We start from the raw sequence: 13393 nt of genomic DNA on the forward strand, positions 1-13393 counted from the left end.
TCAGACGACCAACAGGCAAGCAGCAGCAGCCAGCTGTCTCCTCGCTCTTTGCTGCCGCATGCCTGTGTCCCTGACGAACTGCTGCTGAGTAAATCAATCAGCTAGCTGCTGCAGAGGAGAAGGAGGAATCTTGCACAATCAGGTGCAATGACGGCTTTCCTGTTTTGAGCCCATTCAGCAGCAGTAGTAGTAGACAGTCAGATGGACAGGCATTCATGTGGCAGGACCCTTTGTGTGACATCACAATCTGCCCTCTATGACATCACAAGCTGCTCACTCGGAATCCGGCGGAACCTGACAGCCAGACAGTCACTTGGAACAGACAGGCAGACAGGACAGTCATGTGTAGGTGAGCTGGGTGGGCCAATGTTTTCTTTTATTGGCAGTTACCACCCAAATGATGGTCCGAAGAAGGTAAGTGATACTTTTTCTAAATCCCCCTCTCAATGATCATCAATTGTTGGGCTTGGAAAAAAATGGAAGAGGAAAAAAAATTCCCAAAACAAAAGAGAATAAAGAGGAAAAAAAATTCCCAAAACAAAAGAGAGAGAAAAGAGAGCGCAAAAAGAAAAGAAAAAAAATATATAAGAGATCAAGAAAAAAAAAAAAAAACAAGCCATTTCAAATCGAGAGGGAGGGGGTCCAAAAATTCCATTGCTTTGATCCAGTTGATGTTTCCGTGGTAAGATCGTAGGTAAGTCACATAGCGTTTGCATATTTATTGGGAGGTCGCAGCGATTGATAAGTCCTTTAATTTAGGCAGGCTTCCGGTCTTTTGGCTAGGCCGCATATGCTGATATCAAGTGTAGTGTCACGTCAAGTAATTAACTGCCTCGATTCCAGAAAGTACAATTCAAGGAGTCAAGAAATAGTCACAAAATGATACACTGAGGCAGGATTTGAAAGTATTTATGCACAAGGGTTAAACCTTGAAGCAGCAAATGCATGCATTTCTAAATACAAAGGTGCACAAACAATTGATACTCCAAATCAAGTGCCAGGAATGGAAATAGTCTTTTTTTGGATAACAGATTAGGAAGGTGCACCGGTCCTGGAAGTACTGCAATACCAGGTCAATGCGTGGAGTGGACAGAGCAAGCTCTTCTTCCATCTCCCTGTTCTAAAAATCCATTTAATATATGGCCCCCAGATAGGGGGCGTATCAGATATTAAACTGATAAGAACAGATACTACACTTGATCTTAGCCAAAAGGCCGAGAAGCGATAACCCGAATGGGGTCCCAGCAAAGCGCGCAAACCGGAATTCGGCCACCAACACTGGTGGAGAAGAGATCAGCACCACGGACACATCTAACACACACACATCACTTCTTTGACGTTGCAGTCTGAAAGATACCAGGCTGTACGGCAGGTATGAATAGGACTTGAAGTGCTGGACAGGGACCGGAGGACGAGTAGCCATCCAACTGATTTTGTGATTAGGTCGTCGGCGGGCGGGCAGGGTGCCTCAGCTGGGTAGGAGGCCAAATTTGCATGTGCTCCGCCCCGTCTGTTGACGTCGCGTCAACAGACACACACCCACTAGGCAGACGACCAACAGGCAAGCAGCAGCAGCCAGCTGTCTCCTCGCTCTTTGCTGCCGCATGCCTGTGTCCCTGACGAACTGCTGCTGAGTAAATCAATCAGCTAGCTGCTGCAGAGGAGAAGGAGGAATCTTGCACAATCAGGTGCAATGACGGCTTTCCTGTTTTGAGCCCATTCAGCAGCAGTAGTAGTAGACAGTCAGATGGACAGGCATTCATGTGGCAGGACCCTTTGTGTGACATCACAATCTGCCCTCTATGACATCACAAGCTGCTCACTCGGAATCCGGCGGAACCTGACAGCCAGACAGTCACTTGGAACAGACAGGCAGACAGGACAGTCATGTGTAGGTGAGCTGGGTGGGCCAATGTTTTCTTTTATTGGCAGTTACCACCCAAATGATGGTCCGAAGAAGGTAAGTGATACTTTTTCTAAATCCCCCTCTCAATGATCATCAATTGTTGGGCTTGGAAAAAAATGGAAGAGGAAAAAAAATTCCCAAAACAAAAGAGAATAAAGAGGAAAAAAAATTCCCAAAACAAAGAGAGAGAAAAGAGAGCGCAAAAAGAAAAGAAAAAAAATATATAAGAGATCAAGAAAAAAAAAAAAAACAAGCCATTTCAAATCGAGAGGGAGGGGGTCCAAAAATTCCATTGCTTTGATCCAGTTGATGTTTCCGTGGTAAGATCGTAGGTAAGTCACATAGCGTTTGCATATTTATTGGGAGGTCGCAGCGATTGATAAGTCCTTTAATTTAGGCAGGCTTCCGGTCTTTTGGCTAGGCCGCATATGCTGATATCAAGTGTAGTGTCACGTCAAGTAATTAACTGCCTCGATTCCAGAAAGTACAATTCAAGGAGTCAAGAAATAGTCACAAAATGATACACTGAGGCAGGATTTGAAAGTATTTATGCACAAGGGTTAAACCTTGAAGCAGCAAATGCATGCATTTCTAAATACAAAGGTGCACAAACAATTGATACTCCAAATCAAGTGCCAGGAATGGAAATAGTCTTTTTTTGGATAACAGATTAGGAAGGTGCACCGGTCCTGGAAGTACTGCAATACCAGGTCAATGCGTGGAGTGGACAGAGCAAGCTCTTCTTCCATCTCCCTGTTCTAAAAATCCATTTAATATATGGCCCCCAGATAGGGGGCGTATCAGATATTAAACTGATAAGAACAGATACTACACTTGATCTTAGCCAAAAGGCCGAGAAGCGATAACCCGAATGGGGTCCCAGCAAAGCGCGCAAACCGGAATTCGGCCACCAACACTGGTGGAGAAGAGATCAGCACCACGGACACATCTAACACACACACATCACTTCTTTGACGTTGCAGTCTGAAAGATACCAGGCTGTACGGCAGGTATGAATAGGACTTGAAGTGCTGGACAGGGACCGGAGGACGAGTAGCCATCCAACTGATTTTGTGATTAGGTCGTCGGCGGGCGGGCAGGGTGCCTCAGCTGGGTAGGAGGCCAAATTTGCATGTGCTCCGCCCCGTCTGTTGACGTCGCGTCAACAGACACACACCCACTAGGCAGACGACCAACAGGCAAGCAGCAGCAGCCAGCTGTCTCCTCGCTCTTTGCTGCCGCATGCCTGTGTCCCTGACGAACTGCTGCTGAGTAAATCAATCAGCTAGCTGCTGCAGAGGAGAAGGAGGAATCTTGCACAATCAGGTGCAATGACGGCTTTCCTGTTTTGAGCCCATTCAGCAGCAGTAGTAGTAGACAGTCAGATGGACAGGCATTCATGTGGCAGGACCCTTTGTGTGACATCACAATCTGCCCTCTATGACATCACAAGCTGCTCACTCGGAATCCGGCGGAACCTGACAGCCAGACAGTCACTTGGAACAGACAGGCAGACAGGACAGTCATGTGTAGGTGAGCTGGGTGGGCCAATGTTTTCTTTTATTGGCAGTTACCACCCAAATGATGGTCCGAAGAAGGTAAGTGATACTTTTTCTAAATCCCCCTCTCAATGATCATCAATTGTTGGGCTTGGAAAAAAATGGAAGAGGAAAAAAAATTCCCAAAACAAAAGAGAATAAAGAGGAAAAAAAATTCCCAAAACAAAAGAGAGAGAAAAGAGAGCGCAAAAAGAAAAGAAAAAAAATATATAAGAGATCAAGAAAAAAAAAAAAAAACAAGCCATTTCAAATCGAGAGGGAGGGGGTCCAAAAATTCCATTGCTTTGATCCAGTTGATGTTTCCGTGGTAAGATCGTAGGTAAGTCACATAGCGTTTGCATATTTATTGGGAGGTCGCAGCGATTGATAAGTCCTTTAATTTAGGCAGGCTTCCGGTCTTTTGGCTAGGCCGCATATGCTGATATCAAGTGTAGTGTCACGTCAAGTAATTAACTGCCTCGATTCCAGAAAGTACAATTCAAGGAGTCAAGAAATAGTCACAAAATGATACACTGAGGCAGGATTTGAAAAGTATTTATGCACAAGGGTTAAACCTTGAAGCAGCAAATGCATGCATTTCTAAATACAAAGGTGCACAAACAATTGATACTCCAAATCAAGTGCCAGGAATGGAAATAGTCTTTTTTTGGATAACAGATTAGGAAGGTGCACCGGTCCTGGAAGTACTGCAATACCAGGTCAATGCGTGGAGTGGACAGAGCAAGCTCTTCTTCCATCTCCCTGTTCTAAAAATCCATTTAATATATGGCCCCCAGATAGGGGGCGTATCAGATATTAAACTGATAAGAACAGATACTACACTTGATCTTAGCCAAAAGGCCGAGAAGCGATAACCCGAATGGGGTCCCAGCAAAGCGCGCAAACCGGAATTCGGCCACCAACACTGGTGGAGAAGAGATCAGCACCACGGACACATCTAACACACACACATCACTTCTTTGACGTTGCAGTCTGAAAGATACCAGGCTGTACGGCAGGTATGAATAGGACTTGAAGTGCTGGACAGGGACCGGAGGACGAGTAGCCATCCAACTGATTTTGTGATTAGGTCGTCGGCGGGCGGGCAGGGTGCCTCAGCTGGGTAGGAGGCCAAATTTGCATGTGCTCCGCCCCGTCTGTTGACGTCGCGTCAACAGACACACACCCACTAGGCAGACGACCAACAGGCAAGCAGCAGCAGCCAGCTGTCTCCTCGCTCTTTGCTGCCGCATGCCTGTGTCCCTGACGAACTGCTGCTGAGTAAATCAATCAGCTAGCTGCTGCAGAGGAGAAGGAGGAATCTTGCACAATCAGGTGCAATGACGGCTTTCCTGTTTTGAGCCCATTCAGCAGCAGTAGTAGTAGACAGTCAGATGGACAGGCATTCATGTGGCAGGACCCTTTGTGTGACATCACAATCTGCCCTCTATGACATCACAAGCTGCTCACTCGGAATCCGGCGGAACCTGACAGCCAGACAGTCACTTGGAACAGACAGGCAGACAGGACAGTCATGTGTAGGTGAGCTGGGTGGGCCAATGTTTTCTTTTATTGGCAGTTACCACCCAAATGATGGTCCGAAGAAGGTAAGTGATACTTTTTCTAAATCCCCCTCTCAATGATCATCAATTGTTGGGCTTGGAAAAAAATGGAAGAGGAAAAAAAATTCCCAAAACAAAAGAGAATAAAGAGGAAAAAAAATTCCCAAAACAAAAGAGAGAGAAAAGAGAGCGCAAAAAGAAAAGAAAAAAATATATAAGAGATCAAGAAAAAAAAAAAAAAACAAGCCATTTCAAATCGAGAGGGAGGGGTCCAAAAATTCCATTGCTTTGATCCAGTTGATGTTTCCGTGGTAAGATCGTAGGTAAGTCACATAGCGTTTGCATATTTATTGGGAGGTCGCAGCGATTGATAAGTCCTTTAATTTAGGCAGGCTTCCGGTCTTTTGGCTAGGCCGCATATGCTGATATCAAGTGTAGTGTCACGTCAAGTAATTAACTGCCTCGATTCCAGAAAGTACAATTCAAGGAGTCAAGAAATAGTCACAAAATGATACACTGAGGCAGGATTTGAAAGTATTTATGCACAAGGGTTAAACCTTGAAGCAGCAAATGCATGCATTTCTAAATACAAAGGTGCACAAACAATTGATACTCCAAATCAAGTGCCAGGAATGGAAATAGTCTTTTTTTGGATAACAGATTAGGAAGGTGCACCGGTCCTGGAAGTACTGCAATACCAGGTCAATGCGTGGAGTGGACAGAGCAAGCTCTTCTTCCATCTCCCTGTTCTAAAAATCCATTTAATATATGGCCCCCAGATAGGGGGCGTATCAGATATTAAACTGATAAGAACAGATACTACACTTGATCTTAGCCAAAAGGCCGAGAAGCGATAACCCGAATGGGGTCCCAGCAAAGCGCGCAAACCGGAATTCGGCCACCAACACTGGTGGAGAAGAGATCAGCACCACGGACACATCTAACACACACACATCACTTCTTTGACGTTGCAGTCTGAAAGATACCAGGCTGTACGGCAGGTATGAATAGGACTTGAAGTGCTGGACAGGGACCGGAGGACGAGTAGCCATCCAACTGATTTTGTGATTAGGTCGTCGGCGGGCGGGCAGGGTGCCTCAGCTGGGTAGGAGGCCAAATTTGCATGTGCTCCGCCCCGTCTGTTGACGTCGCGTCAACAGACACACACCCACTAGGCAGACGACCAACAGGCAAGCAGCAGCAGCCAGCTGTCTCCTCGCTCTTTGCTGCCGCATGCCTGTGTCCCTGACGAACTGCTGCTGAGTAAATCAATCAGCTAGCTGCTGCAGAGGAGAAGGAGGAATCTTGCACAATCAGGTGCAATGACGGCTTTCCTGTTTTGAGCCCATTCAGCAGCAGTAGTAGTAGACAGTCAGATGGACAGGCATTCATGTGGCAGGACCCTTTGTGTGACATCACAATCTGCCCTCTATGACATCACAAGCTGCTCACTCGGAATCCGGCGGAACCTGACAGCCAGACAGTCACTTGGAACAGACAGGCAGACAGGACAGTCATGTGTAGGTGAGCTGGGTGGGCCAATGTTTTCTTTTATTGGCAGTTACCACCCAAATGATGGTCCGAAGAAGGTAAGTGATACTTTTTCTAAATCCCCCTCTCAATGATCATCAATTGTTGGGCTTGGAAAAAAATGGAAGAGGAAAAAAAATTCCCAAAACAAAAGAGAATAAAGAGGAAAAAAAATTCCCAAAACAAAAGAGAGAGAAAAGAGAGCGCAAAAAGAAAAGAAAAAAAATATATAAGAGATCAAGAAAAAAAAAAAAAACAAGCCATTTCAAATCGAGAGGGAGGGGGTCCAAAAATTCCATTGCTTTGATCCAGTTGATGTTTCCGTGGTAAGATCGTAGGTAAGTCACATAGCGTTTGCATATTTATTGGGAGGTCGCAGCGATTGATAAGTCCTTTAATTTAGGCAGGCTTCCGGTCTTTTGGCTAGGCCGCATATGCTGATATCAAGTGTAGTGTCACGTCAAGTAATTAACTGCCTCGATTCCAGAAAGTACAATTCAAGGAGTCAAGAAATAGTCACAAAATGATACACTGAGGCAGGATTTGAAAGTATTTATGCACAAGGGTTAAACCTTGAAGCAGCAAATGCATGCATTTCTAAATACAAAGGTGCACAAACAATTGATACTCCAAATCAAGTGCCAGGAATGGAAATAGTCTTTTTTTGGATAACAGATTAGGAAGGTGCACCGGTCCTGGAAGTACTGCAATACCAGGTCAATGCGTGGAGTGGACAGAGCAAGCTCTTCTTCCATCTCCCTGTTCTAAAAATCCATTTAATATATGGCCCCCAGATAGGGGGCGTATCAGATATTAAACTGATAAGAACAGATACTACACTTGATCTTAGCCAAAAGGCCGAGAAGCGATAACCCGAATGGGGTCCCAGCAAAGCGCGCAAACCGGAATTCGGCCACCAACACTGGTGGAGAAGAGATCAGCACCACGGACACATCTAACACACACACATCACTTCTTTGACGTTGCAGTCTGAAAGATACCAGGCTGTACGGCAGGTATGAATAGGACTTGAAGTGCTGGACAGGGACCGGAGGACGAGTAGCCATCCAACTGATTTTGTGATTAGGTCGTCGGCGGGCGGGCAGGGTGCCTCAGCTGGGTAGGAGGCCAAATTTGCATGTGCTCCGCCCCGTCTGTTGACGTCGCGTCAACAGACACACACCCACTAGGCAGACGACCAACAGGCAAGCAGCAGCAGCCAGCTGTCTCCTCGCTCTTTGCTGCCGCATGCCTGTGTCCCTGACGAACTGCTGCTGAGTAAATCAATCAGCTAGCTGCTGCAGAGGAGAAGGAGGAATCTTGCACAATCAGGTGCAATGACGGCTTTCCTGTTTTGAGCCCATTCAGCAGCAGTAGTAGTAGACAGTCAGATGGACAGGCATTCATGTGGCAGGACCCTTTGTGTGACATCACAATCTGCCCTCTATGACATCACAAGCTGCTCACTCGGAATCCGGCGGAACCTGACAGCCAGACAGTCACTTGGAACAGACAGGCAGACAGGACAGTCATGTGTAGGTGAGCTGGGTGGGCCAATGTTTTCTTTTATTGGCAGTTACCACCCAAATGATGGTCCGAAGAAGGTAAGTGATACTTTTTCTAAATCCCCCTCTCAATGATCATCAATTGTTGGGCTTGGAAAAAAATGGAAGAGGAAAAAAAATTCCCAAAACAAAAGAGAATAAAGAGGAAAAAAAATTCCCAAAACAAAAGAGAGAGAAAAGAGAGCGCAAAAAGAAAAGAAAAAAAATATATAAGAGATCAAGAAAAAAAAAAAAAAACAAGCCATTTCAAATCGAGAGGGAGGGGGTCCAAAAATTCCATTGCTTTGATCCAGTTGATGTTTCCGTGGTAAGATCGTAGGTAAGTCACATAGCGTTTGCATATTTATTGGGAGGTCGCAGCGATTGATAAGTCCTTTAATTTAGGCAGGCTTCCGGTCTTTTGGCTAGGCCGCATATGCTGATATCAAGTGTAGTGTCACGTCAAGTAATTAACTGCCTCGATTCCAGAAAGTACAATTCAAGGAGTCAAGAAATAGTCACAAAATGATACACTGAGGCAGGATTTGAAAGTATTTATGCACAAGGGTTAAACCTTGAAGCAGCAAATGCATGCATTTCTAAATACAAAGGTGCACAAACAATTGATACTCCAAATCAAGTGCCAGGAATGGAAATAGTCTTTTTTTGGATAACAGATTAGGAAGGTGCACCGGTCCTGGAAGTACTGCAATACCAGGTCAATGCGTGGAGTGGACAGAGCAAGCTCTTCTTCCATCTCCCTGTTCTAAAAATCCATTTAATATATGGCCCCCAGATAGGGGGCGTATCAGATATTAAACTGATAAGAACAGATACTACACTTGATCTTAGCCAAAAGGCCGAGAAGCGATAACCCGAATGGGGTCCCAGCAAAGCGCGCAAACCGGAATTCGGCCACCAACACTGGTGGAGAAGAGATCAGCACCACGGACACATCTAACACACACACATCACTTCTTTGACGTTGCAGTCTGAAAGATACCAGGCTGTACGGCAGGTATGAATAGGACTTGAAGTGCTGGACAGGGACCGGAGGACGAGTAGCCATCCAACTGATTTTGTGATTAGGTCGTCGGCGGGCGGGCAGGGTGCCTCAGCTGGGTAGGAGGCCAAATTTGCATGTGCTCCGCCCCGTCTGTTGACGTCGCGTCAACAGACACACACCCACTAGGCAGACGACCAACAGGCAAGCAGCAGCAGCCAGCTGTCTCCTCGCTCTTTGCTGCCGCATGCCTGTGTCCCTGACGAACTGCTGCTGAGTAAATCAATCAGCTAGCTGCTGCAGAGGAGAAGGAGGAATCTTGCACAATCAGGTGCAATGACGGCTTTCCTGTTTTGAGCCCATTCAGCAGCAGTAGTAGTAGACAGTCAGATGGACAGGCATTCATGTGGCAGGACCCTTTGTGTGACATCACAATCTGCCCTCTATGACATCACAAGCTGCTCACTCGGAATCCGGCGGAACCTGACAGCCAGACAGTCACTTGGAACAGACAGGCAGACAGGACAGTCATGTGTAGGTGAGCTGGGTGGGCCAATGTTTTCTTTTATTGGCAGTTACCACCCAAATGATGGTCCGAAGAAGGTAAGTGATACTTTTTCTAAATCCCCCTCTCAATGATCATCAATTGTTGGGCTTGGAAAAAAATGGAAGAGGAAAAAAAATTCCCAAAACAAAAGAGAATAAAGAGGAAAAAAAATTCCCAAAACAAAAGAGAGAGAAAAGAGAGCGCAAAAAGAAAAGAAAAAAAATATATAAGAGATCAAGAAAAAAAAAAAAAAACAAGCCATTTCAAATCGAGAGGGAGGGGGTCCAAAAATTCCATTGCTTTGATCCAGTTGATGTTTCCGTGGTAAGATCGTAGGTAAGTCACATAGCGTTTGCATATTTATTGGGAGGTCGCAGCGATTGATAAGTCCTTTAATTTAGGCAGGCTTCCGGTCTTTTGGCTAGGCCGCATATGCTGATATCAAGTGTAGTGTCACGTCAAGTAATTAACTGCCTCGATTCCAGAAAGTACAATTCAAGGAGTCAAGAAATAGTCACAAAATGATACACTGAGGCAGGATTTGAAAGTATTTATGCACAAGGGTTAAACCTTGAAGCAGCAAATGCATGCATTTCTAAATACAAAGGTGCACAAACAATTGATACTCCAAATCAAGTGCCAGGAATGGAAATAGTCTTTTTTTGGATAACAGATTAGGAAGGTGCACCGGTCCTGGAAGTACTGCAATACCAGGTCAATGCGTGGAGTGGACAGAGCAAGCTCTTCTTCCATCTCCCTGTTCTAAAAATCCATTTAATATATGGCCCCCAGATAGGGGGCGTATCAGATATTAAACTGATAAGAACAGATACTACACTTGATCTTAGCCAAAAGGCCGAGAAGCGATAACCCGAATGGGGTCCCAGCAAAGCGCGCAAACCGGAATTCGGCCACCAACACTGGTGGAGAAGAGATCAGCACCACGGACACATCTAACACACACACATCACTTCTTTGACGTTGCAGTCTGAAAGATACCAGGCTGTACGGCAGGTATGAATAGGACTTGAAGTGCTGGACAGGGACCGGAGGACGAGTAGCCATCCAACTGATTTTGTGATTAGGTCGTCGGCGGGCGGGCAGGGTGCCTCAGCTGGGTAGGAGGCCAAATTTGCATGTGCTCCGCCCCGTCTGTTGACGTCGCGTCAACAGACACACACCCACTAGGCAGACGACCAACAGGCAAGCAGCAGCAGCCAGCTGTCTCCTCGCTCTTTGCTGCCGCATGCCTGTGTCCCTGACGAACTGCTGCTGAGTAAATCAATCAGCTAGCTGCTGCAGAGGAGAAGGAGGAATCTTGCACAATCAGGTGCAATGACGGCTTTCCTGTTTTGAGCCCATTCAGCAGCAGTAGTAGTAGACAGTCAGATGGACAGGCATTCATGTGGCAGGACCCTTTGTGTGACATCACAATCTGCCCTCTATGACATCACAAGCTGCTCACTCGGAATCCGGCGGAACCTGACAGCCAGACAGTCACTTGGAACAGACAGGCAGACAGGACAGTCATGTGTAGGTGAGCTGGGTGGGCCAATGTTTTCTTTTATTGGCAGTTACCACCCAAATGATGGTCCGAAGAAGGTAAGTGATACTTTTTCTAAATCCCCCTCTCAATGATCATCAATTGTTGGGCTTGGAAAAAAATGGAAGAGGAAAAAAAATTCCCAAAACAAAAGAGAATAAAGAGGAAAAAAAATTCCCAAAACAAAAGAGAGAGAAAAGAGAGCGCAAAAAGAAAAGAAAAAAAATATATAAGAGATCAAGAAAAAAAAAAAAAAACAAGCCATTTCAAATCGAGAGGGAGGGGGTCCAAAAATTCCATTGCTTTGATCCAGTTGATGTTTCCGTGGTAAGATCGTAGGTAAGTCACATAGCGTTTGCATATTTATTGGGAGGTCGCAGCGATTGATAAGTCCTTTAATTTAGGCAGGCTTCCGGTCTTTTGGCTAGGCCGCATATGCTGATATCAAGTGTAGTGTCACGTCAAGTAATTAACTGCCTCGATTCCAGAAAGTACAATTCAAGGAGTCAAGAAATAGTCACAAAATGATACACTGAGGCAGGATTTGAAAGTATTTATGCACAAGGGTTAAACCTTGAAGCAGCAAATGCATGCATTTCTAAATACAAAGGTGCACAAACAATTGATACTCCAAATCAAGTGCCAGGAATGGAAATAGTCTTTTTTTGGATAACAGATTAGGAAGGTGCACCGGTCCTGGAAGTACTGCAATACCAGGTCAATGCGTGGAGTGGACAGAGCAAGCTCTTCTTCCATCTCCCTGTTCTAAAAATCCATTTAATATATGGCCCCCAGATAGGGGGCGTATCAGATATTAAACTGATAAGAACAGATACTACACTTGATCTTAGCCAAAAGGCCGAGAAGCGATAACCCGAATGGGGTCCCAGCAAAGCGCGCAAACCGGAATTCGGCCACCAACACTGGTGGAGAAGAGATCAGCACCACGGACACATCTAACACACACACATCACTTCTTTGACGTTGCAGTCTGAAAGATACCAGGCTGTACGGCAGGTATGAATAGGACTTGAAGTGCTGGACAGGGACCGGAGGACGAGTAGCCATCCAACTGATTTTGTGATTAGGTCGTCGGCGGGCGGGCAGGGTGCCTCAGCTGGGTAGGAGGCCAAATTTGCATGTGCTCCGCCCCGTCTGTTGACGTCGCGTCAACAGACACACACCCACTAGGCAGACGACCAACAGGCAAGCAGCAGCAGCCAGCTGTCTCCTCGCTCTTTGCTGCCGCATGCCTGTGTCCCTGACGAACTGCTGCTGAGTAAATCAATCAGCTAGCTGCTGCAGAGGAGAAGGAGGAATCTTGCACAATCAGGTGCAATGACGGCTTTCCTGTTTTGAGCCCATTCAGCAGCAGTAGTAGTAGACAGTCAGATGGACAGGCATTCATGTGGCAGGACCCTTTGTGTGACATCACAATCTGCCCTCTATGACATCACAAGCTGCTCACTCGGAATCCGGCGGAACCTGACAGCCAGACAGTCACTTGGAACAGACAGGCAGACAGGACAGTCATGTGTAGGTGAGCTGGGTGGGCCAATGTTTTCTTTTATTGGCAGTTACCACCCAAATGATGGTCCGAAGAAGGTAAGTGATACTTTTTCTAAATCCCCCTCTCAATGATCATCAATTGTTGGGCTTGGAAAAAAATGGAAGAGGAAAAAAAATTCCCAAAACAAAAGAGAATAAAGAGGAAAAAAAATTCCCAAAACAAAAGAGAGAGAAAAGAGAGCGCAAAAAGAAAAGAAAAAAAATATATAAGAGATCAAGAAAAAAAAAAAAAAACAAGCCATTTCAAATCGAGAGGGAGGGGGTCCAAAAATTCCATTGCTTTGATCCAGTTGATGTTTCCGTGGTAAGATCGTAGGTAAGTCACATAGCGTTTGCATATTTATTGGGAGGTCGCAGCGATTGATAAGTCCTTTAATTTAGGCAGGCTTCCGGTCTTTTGGCTAGGCCGCATATGCTGATATCAAGTGTAGTGTCACGTCAAGTAATTAACTGCCTCGATTCCAGAAAGTACAATTCAAGGAGTCAAGAAATAGTCACAAAATGATACACTGAGGCAGGATTTGAAAGTATTTATGCACAAGGGTTAAACCTTGAAGCAGCAAATGCATGCATTTCTAAATACAAAGGTGCACAAACAATTGATACTCCAAATCAAGTGCCAGGAATGGAAATAGTCTTTTTTTGGATAAC

General features: G+C 45.6%; 8 non-coding genes across 8 annotated transcripts; all 8 read right to left on the reverse strand.

Moving 5' to 3' along the window:
• Positions 1–1035: 1035 nt before the first annotated feature.
• LOC146055512 (U2 spliceosomal RNA) lies at positions 1036–1226 on the reverse strand. Its single transcript, XR_014468723.1, has one exon. It is a non-coding gene; the product is annotated as a U2 spliceosomal RNA (small nuclear RNA).
• A 1353-nt stretch (positions 1227–2579) lies between these two features.
• LOC146055524 (U2 spliceosomal RNA) lies at positions 2580–2770 on the reverse strand. The gene has a single exon (XR_014468734.1). It is a non-coding gene; the product is annotated as a U2 spliceosomal RNA (small nuclear RNA).
• A 1356-nt stretch (positions 2771–4126) lies between these two features.
• LOC146055536 (U2 spliceosomal RNA) lies at positions 4127–4317 on the reverse strand. The gene has a single exon (XR_014468745.1). It is a non-coding gene; the product is annotated as a U2 spliceosomal RNA (small nuclear RNA).
• A 1353-nt stretch (positions 4318–5670) lies between these two features.
• Positions 5671–5861, reverse strand: LOC146055548 (U2 spliceosomal RNA). Its single transcript, XR_014468756.1, has one exon. It is a non-coding gene; the product is annotated as a U2 spliceosomal RNA (small nuclear RNA).
• Positions 5862–7215: 1354 nt separating this feature from the next.
• Positions 7216–7406, reverse strand: LOC146055560 (U2 spliceosomal RNA). Its single transcript, XR_014468766.1, has one exon. It is a non-coding gene; the product is annotated as a U2 spliceosomal RNA (small nuclear RNA).
• A 1355-nt stretch (positions 7407–8761) lies between these two features.
• LOC146055513 (U2 spliceosomal RNA) lies at positions 8762–8952 on the reverse strand. The gene has a single exon (XR_014468724.1). It is a non-coding gene; the product is annotated as a U2 spliceosomal RNA (small nuclear RNA).
• Positions 8953–10307: 1355 nt separating this feature from the next.
• On the reverse strand, positions 10308–10498 carry LOC146055514 (U2 spliceosomal RNA). Its single transcript, XR_014468725.1, has one exon. It is a non-coding gene; the product is annotated as a U2 spliceosomal RNA (small nuclear RNA).
• A 1355-nt stretch (positions 10499–11853) lies between these two features.
• On the reverse strand, positions 11854–12044 carry LOC146055515 (U2 spliceosomal RNA). The gene has a single exon (XR_014468726.1). It is a non-coding gene; the product is annotated as a U2 spliceosomal RNA (small nuclear RNA).
• Between the last annotated feature and the right edge of the window lie 1349 nt (positions 12045–13393).

Source organism: Crinia signifera, unplaced genomic scaffold (genome assembly GCF_055691185.1).
Source record: "Crinia signifera unplaced genomic scaffold, ASM5569118v1 HAP2_SCAFFOLD_473, whole genome shotgun sequence".
NCBI lineage: Eukaryota > Metazoa > Chordata > Amphibia > Anura > Myobatrachidae > Crinia > Crinia signifera.